Source organism: Pseudorca crassidens, chromosome 3, assembly GCF_039906515.1.
Source record: "Pseudorca crassidens isolate mPseCra1 chromosome 3, mPseCra1.hap1, whole genome shotgun sequence".
NCBI lineage: Eukaryota > Metazoa > Chordata > Mammalia > Artiodactyla > Delphinidae > Pseudorca > Pseudorca crassidens.
Window position 1 is genome coordinate 140,076,373 of NC_090298.1, and position 7,252 is coordinate 140,083,624.

The following is a 7,252-nucleotide window of genomic DNA, read 5'->3' on the forward strand; positions in this document are numbered from 1 at the left end:
GAAGGTGGGGCTGGAGAGGGCAGCCCTCTGGTCCTGGGAAGCCACAAGTGCCAGGACAAGGAGCCAGGACTGCTTCCTGAGGGCAAGGTGGCAGTGGGGAGATCAGGGCACAGAAGTGCTCAGATCTGTGTTGTAGAAAAAGCCCCGAGAGCCGTGAGTGGGGTGAACAGAAGGAGAGAGACTGGGAGGAGGGGCAGGACTCAGGGGAAGAGAAGAGCAACAAGCCAAAAGGCAGAGATGGGATCCAGTGACAGGTCCCAGGGAGCCCAGAGTGGAGACCTGGGATGAGAGGTGAGGAGAGGAAGGAAGGCAGGTTTGCTAGACATCTGGAGTATACCAGTCATTCCTCACATCATCTTACATGATCCTCCTGGCAACACTGTGAGGTGCCTGCAGTTATTCTCATTTTATAGATGAAAGCCTAGGAAACCTGACCAAAGTCGCACAGATGCTGAGCCATGAGCCAGACTAGAAGGCAGGCACGAAGCTGGCTGCACTGCCCTGGGACTGGCCGGCACTGAGTGCCATGCTCCAGGGAGGATCCTTCGGAAGCTTACTTCTGTCTGCTGCCTCAAAACCTGGAGGCTATGGTGGTGGCCCCATCTTTCCCTGGGGTCTCTTGCTTCCCACTGGTGCCCTCCACTACCCCAGGGAGACTGTCATTTCTCCTGTTCCAGGTTTGGACTGGAGAAGGACTGAGGAGAGGCCCCAAACTAGGCCAAGACAATTCAGTGCGCCCATGGCCACCTGTCCTCCAGGGCTCCCTTGGCATGAGGAACCTCAGCACATCTAAAGTTGTTGTCATTCTCAACAGATGCTTGGGCCTGTCCTCTTTAAGAGAAGAGAAGGGCCTCTCTGTTGTGTTCTCTCGAGGACCCCTGGAGCATGAGTGCAGGGCTTCCTGTGTTGTTGGATTGGCCAAAAAGTTCATTCGGGTTTTTCCAATTTCATGATGTCTTGCCAGAGCCTAGAACAGTGCCTAGCACACAGTGGATGCCCAGTGAATGTTTGCTGAATGACTGAATGAGGTGCCTATGGGACATTTAGGAGACCAATTCAGGGAGCAGCAGAATATTCAAGTCTAGATTCACCTTGGATTCAATTTGGGAGTGAGTTTGGGGTAGTTATCACAGATACTTGTCTTTGATGCCCAGAGAGGGGCCCAGGCAGGTCACAACAGGAGTAAGGCAGGTAAGATGTCATTTTCTTTCAACATAGTTATCCCTGGCTTATTTTTTTTTAAGAATTTCTTGTTGCCTTTTTAAAAATACTTATTTTATTTTTTTTGGCTGCGTCGGGTCTTTAGTTGAGGCATGCAGGGTCTTCATTGAGGCATGCGGGATCTTTCATTGCGGCGTGGGCTCTTCGTTGTGGCGCACGGACTTCTCTCTAGTTGTGGCGTGCAGGTTTTCTCTCTCTAGTTGTGGCACGCGGGCTCCAGGGCGCGTGGGCTCTGTAGTTTGCGGCACACGGGCTTTCTCGTTGAGGCACGTGAGCTCAGTAGTTGTGGCACTCAGGCTTAGTTGCCCCATGGCATGTGGGATTTTAGTTCCCTGACCAGGGATCAAACCCATGTCCCCTGCATTAGAAGGCGGATTCTTTACCACTGGACCACCAGGGAAGTCCCTAGACATCCTTGGCATATTAAATGCAGAGTATCTTTCACTTCCACAAAGAAATATACTCCCTCCCACTTCTCTTGAACCATGAAGCTCTCTCAGTCCATCCTTGGTTTCCATGGAGAGGGGTGGATGGTGAGTGCTGCTGGAAGCCGTCTGTGGGGGGCCTTCTGGGGGCAGCCCTGTGGGAATGCTGAGCTGTAGCCAGATCTGCCAGTTTACCAACAGCGTCCAGAGATTCAGACTTCTATGTGAAATTTGGTTTTTCAATTTGGCAACTAAGTTAGATTTTTTTAAAATCCTATAAAAAAAAAAAAACGTGGACCAAATCCAGTGTGAGGATGGCCAGGGCCGCAGCATAGAGAAGATATGAGAGATGGGGGAGTAGCAACATCACAGCACAGGGCAGAGAAAGCAGAAGCAGCTGCCAGAAGTGGAGGACCACAGCCTCTGGAGGGAGGGAGCTTGAGGCAGGGAAGCCCAGGCGGGAAAGGAGTGTTTCCAGAAGTCGCCAAGAGTGTCAACCAGGCAGGTAAGGCCGAGGAGTCCCCATGGCCTTTTGCAACAGGGTGAAGTTTGCCAGATCAGTTTAGCAGAGAGCTGGGGCCGATGCCAGGGTTGGAAGATCAAGGGGGAGGGTGTAGATGAGAGTGTAGACGGCTGTCTTAAGAGGCTTGGCTGTGGTGGGCCCAGAGGACCACTAGCAGTCGTGGTCAGCTGAGTAGCCAAGAGGGGTGGAGGAGGCAGCTTGGAGGCTCCTGCCAAGGGAAGGTGGTTGAAGAAATTGGAGGGCAGATGTAAAGGGAGAGTAGAGCAAAGAGCAGAGAGCTGGGGACTGAACCTCAGGAAAGCAGAGCTGGTCTGGATGGAAGTAAAAACAAGCATGGGCACCTGCTCTGAATAGCCACCTCTCTCTCTGCCGGAACCACAGAGCAATCTCTTAGATGTCATTTAATCATCAAAACATGCTTAAGAGAGATATCATTAAAGATGTTCAGATGAGGGACCTGAACATCTGAGGGACTTTTCCCTCAGAGAGGGAAAGTGACCTGTCCAGAGCCACCCAGCCTGAATGGCCCGGGTCTGCTGCTCCATGGATCAAAGGCCAAGGTGCTCCCCCACGGCACCTCCAAGCACCCGCCCTCCCCAACACAGAACTGCAGGGATCACGGTGTTCTCAAGCTTGGGTGTGAGGCTATGCAGGTGGAGGCCAAGGGTACTGGGAAATGTCTTTGTACCGGGCATGGGAGGCCATTAGCACCCTTGGAGAGCAGTCCCCCCAGCCGAGGGGGCAGAGCCCTTGGCGGGGGGCTGAGTGGGCAACTGGAGAGACAGCAGGCCAGGGAGGGGCATTTTCCAGCCCTGAGCAGCTTGAGCTCATTGGAAGTCAGCAGGGAGACAGGTGGTGGAGTACAGGGTACACAGGCAGGAACTGATGATTCTGGTGCTGCCTTCTTGGTGCTGGGCCCCACCTGGGCCTTGGAACACTCACAGGGTACACAGAGTCCTGCTATAGGAAGGGAGCTGAGGCTACGGGCTAAAGGCCCCTGCCCCATGGCACACGGGCAGCAGCCAGGGCTGGGATTCGAACCTGAGTTGGCCTGAGTCCAAAGCCAAACCTGAGAGTGGAGGAAGGGCTCCTCCCCAACTGGGACCTAAAGTGGAGCAGGGTAGGGCATGTGGGGGTGACCCTAGGGTTCCAGGAGCTATGGTGGGGCAAGAAGAAGCTTGCTGGGAGCCTGCGGAGAACTCAGGAGGCTGGGGTCAGCCCTGGGAGACTGTGCAGTGGGGTCACTACAGAGTGGCCAGGGAGAGTCCCAAGACCAGCCTAGGTTCTCCCACTCAGGGCCTGGGAGCAGTAGAAGGTCAACTCAGCTTTCACCCATGTCCCTTGCCACTGACAAAAATGACTACTACTTGGAGACTAGGTCAACTAGGAAGGACCCTCAGCTGCATTTCAAACTAGTTTAAGCAAAAACAGGGATAGCCCAATGATTATAAAGAGACACGTTATTAAGAGGACTCAATGCTGGAATTCTTTACCTTCTTTCTTTTCTGTACTTCTATGTTCGCCTGTCAAAGAAAAAAAAAAAAGGGATAATCTGTCTCATTTAACTTAAAAGGTTAATGGCTTCAGACATAGCAGGATCCAGTACCCATGGATGTATATCAGGAGTCTCTGAGCCCCCGGGTCGCTGTCCGCACCCCCCACCCCCAGATCTCCCCCCACCTCCATTTCTCAGTTCTGCTTTTCTCAGTGCTGGCTTTATTCTCAGGCAACTCTCCCCATTATTAGCAAAGACGCCCCTCAGCCAGCTCCAGGCCCACACCCAGTGGGGCCAGCTCAGGGCTGGCTCCCATTGGACTGACTTGGGTCATGTGTCCATTCCTGAAGCAGTCACTGGTTCTGACCCACTGGCCTGAATCACATGCTCCCCTCTGGAGCCTGCAGTGGAAAATCAACTGGAAGACGGGCAGGGATGCCTGACCATGGACATCCACTGCACTGGGCAGACATCCTGCTCTCCACGCCTAGGATCCCTGCCCCCTGACTCCTTCCCTAGACCCCACAGCTGTAGCCTCAGGAGCTACTACCAAATTCCAGGCCAGCCCCTGGATGCAAAAATGGGGGTGCTAGAAGGGGAAGCAGGGAGGGTGTGTGCTATGCTGAAATGATGCAGGACAGACTGGGGTTCCCATACAGATTTTGCCACTCACCAGCTGTGTATTACAGGGCGAGTAACTGCCCCTCTCTGAACCTCGGTTTTCCCAGCCGTGAAATAGTAATAATGGCCAACGTGTCAATAGCACCTACTATGTGCAGTTGCCATTTTAAGCATTTTCTAGATACTTTTTAAAAATCCTCAAACAGGGTCTTCCCTGGTGGCGCAGTGGTTGAGAATCCACCTGCCAATGCAGGGACATGGGTTCGAGCCCCGGTCTGGGACGATCCCACATGCCACGGAGCAACTAAGCCCATACTCCACAACTACTGAATCTGCACTCTAGAGCCCGTGAGCCACAACTACTGAGCCTGTGTGCCACAACTACTGAAGCTCGCACGCCTAGAGCCCGTGCTCCACAATGAGAGAAGCCACCACAATGAGAAGCCCGCGAACTGCAACAAAGAGTAGCCCCCCCCCCCCCCGCTCACCGCAACTAGAGAAAGCCCATGCGCAGCAACAAAGACCCAGCACATCCAAAAATAAATAAATAAAATAAACAAATTAAAAAAAAAACCTCCTCAAACAGACCTTATGAGGTGGGTACCATCATTATCATCCCCATTTTATAGTGAGACAAGAAAGGCCAAGCAGAGTCTAAAGTCACACGGTAGTCTGTGCAGCTCAGGAGCAGAGCTAAGTGGTGAAAGTGGCTGGCCCCATGCCAGGGGCAAGACCTGGAAAGTGCTGGGAGCATTGTAATGATGAGAGGGCAAATTCTGAAGGTGTGCTTGGTAGGAACTTGCAGAGGGAGGGTGAGGGCAGAGAAGGCTCCACCAGCTGGTGCTGAAAAAGTCCTGAAACCTACATGTCAGCCTTGAAGCCTTCTCTGAGAGGTGTGGGGGAGTGCAGAGCAGGAAGGTGGGCGTGGGAGGGCGGGGCTGCAAGGAGGAAGGGGAAGAGGTTCTTGCTTCCTAAGCCTTCATCCAGTCATATCTTATCCTCACAACATGTTGTCAAAGAGGAAACTCAGAGAGGGAAAGCATTTTCCTCAAGGTCACACAGCAAGTGACCAGCTTCTGGATCTGAATCCTCTCTCTTTCTTGGCTTTTCCACTCTGGGGACCCAGAAGCCATTGGACTAGGCTCCCAGTGCTGAGGGGGTGAGGGGCAGGGAGGAGCTGGAGATCTAGGAGTGGGAGAGACTTGAAGGGTGATCAGTGCTGGGAGTGGTAGACATGAAAACCTGGTGGGAGGGCCTCCAAGGAGGCACCCAGCACCCACCCACCAAGGCTGAGTGTGTGGGTTTCAGGGGCAGCAGGTAGCTGATGGGAGGCAGATTTGCAGAAGAGGTAGTGATCATTGGTCACCCTGCTCCCACCGGTTGAGGAAACTGAGGACTACAACAGGGCCACTGAACTTGGCAATTTAGTGGTCTCTGGTGACCTTGGCCAGAGCAGTGCCAGGGAAATGCGGGAAGGAGACAGACTACAGATGTACAAATTATAGGATGATAATGATGTGGAGGGGTGAAGGGTAGGCTCCAAGGAGGGTGAGCAGGGAAACTTCTTGCTCCCCTGAAAATAGAGAAAACTGGGCATGGGGCATATGGGGACTCTGTACTATCTTTGTAATTTTTCTGTGAATTTCAAACTGTTCTAAAATTAAGTTTGTTTAAAAATATAGATGGCAAAGAGGTAAGAGTGGGTGTGGCTGGAGTTTGTAGGTGGCTGGGGGGAAGTAGGAATTTGAGGAAGGGAGAGCATGCAGGTAGGGCTTCTGTTTTTTGGATGTGAAATTGAGTAAGCAGGAGGCTGGGGAGGGGGCTTCGGGATGGGGAGATGAAAGGCATTCTGGGCTGGGAAAAGTCAAAGGAAGCAGGAAGGGACGAGGCTGGAGATCCCTCTACCTACCGCTCCCAGGCACCCCTCAGCCCTGCTGTGGGGTCTTCCTCCCTCCCCGGAAATCCTACTGACTCTGCCTGGGACTTGCTCCAAGTGGGGGCCGTGGAGAAACCAGGGGTCCATGGGCATAGTGGACGCAGAGAGTTCCCATGAAATGTATTGAGTTTTAAGAGGTTCTTCCCACCCCAAAGTGCTGGGACCCACTGCTGGAGATCAGTGCACACACTGCTCTCCTCCTCTTGGCCCAGCTGGTTACCCAACTCAGAACTCAGAGGCCCAGCCCCACCACCTCCCAGATTGGACCAGGTAAAGTTTGCTCAGGTTCTGTCACCTCCTCTGGGAAGACAGGGGTGGGAGGCTTTGTAGGTGGTGGTAAAGGCTTCTGAGAGCTGCAGAGGGTTTCAGGATTCCAGCTCAGACAGGAGCAGAGATGCTCCAGGAGGCCCTGGCAGTGGTGTCCACTTCCTCTCGAGGGACTCCTCTTAGGCCCCAGTGTTTTCTGTGTTCAGAGCTTTGGGAAATTAAGGTGCCAGGAAGCTGGCCCTGGAGTGTCCTTGGAGGAGCCCTGCCCTGAGAGTCTGGGGTTAGATTCCTTTGGGAGGCCTGAGGCTTGGGAGAGAAGGCAAAGGATCTCCTAGTCTAGCCCCACCTGAGAGGACTCAGGGGGCAGCTGGTAAGGGAGGGGTGCTCAGCATAGGGTAGGGCAGGGATGGGGTAGAGGTTGGCAATGTTGGGGTAAGGAGCTGAGAATGGTCTAGGAGGCAGGGATGGAGGGGTGTGGTTGGGAACAGGGATCAGAATGGGAATAGGGTAGGTTGGAAAGAGGAGGGTGCAGCTAGGGATGGGGTCTGATGAATGGGTAGTGGGTGTGTGCTAAGCATGGGGTTGGGAGTGGGGCTGGAGCTGGGAGGGGAAAGAAATGGGCTGGATTTGGAGATGAAGACAGCAGTGGACAGTGATGGGGATGGACTAGGAATGGGCCTTTCAGAGGTGGGGATGGGCTGCAGATGGGCCAGGGGTGGCTGGCACGGGAATTGGGTTGGGGCTGGAGGTTGGGATGGACCAGT

The 7,252-nt window shown here is 53.6% G+C and overlaps 1 non-coding gene across 1 annotated transcript; it reads left to right on the forward strand.

The window, feature by feature from the left end:
• Window positions 1-3,603: 3,603 nt before the first annotated feature.
• LOC137222891 (small nucleolar RNA SNORD97) lies at window positions 3,604-3,719 on the forward strand. The gene has a single exon (XR_010942671.1). It is a non-coding gene; the product is annotated as a small nucleolar RNA SNORD97 (small nucleolar RNA).
• The last annotated feature ends 3,533 nt before the right edge of the window (window positions 3,720-7,252 follow it).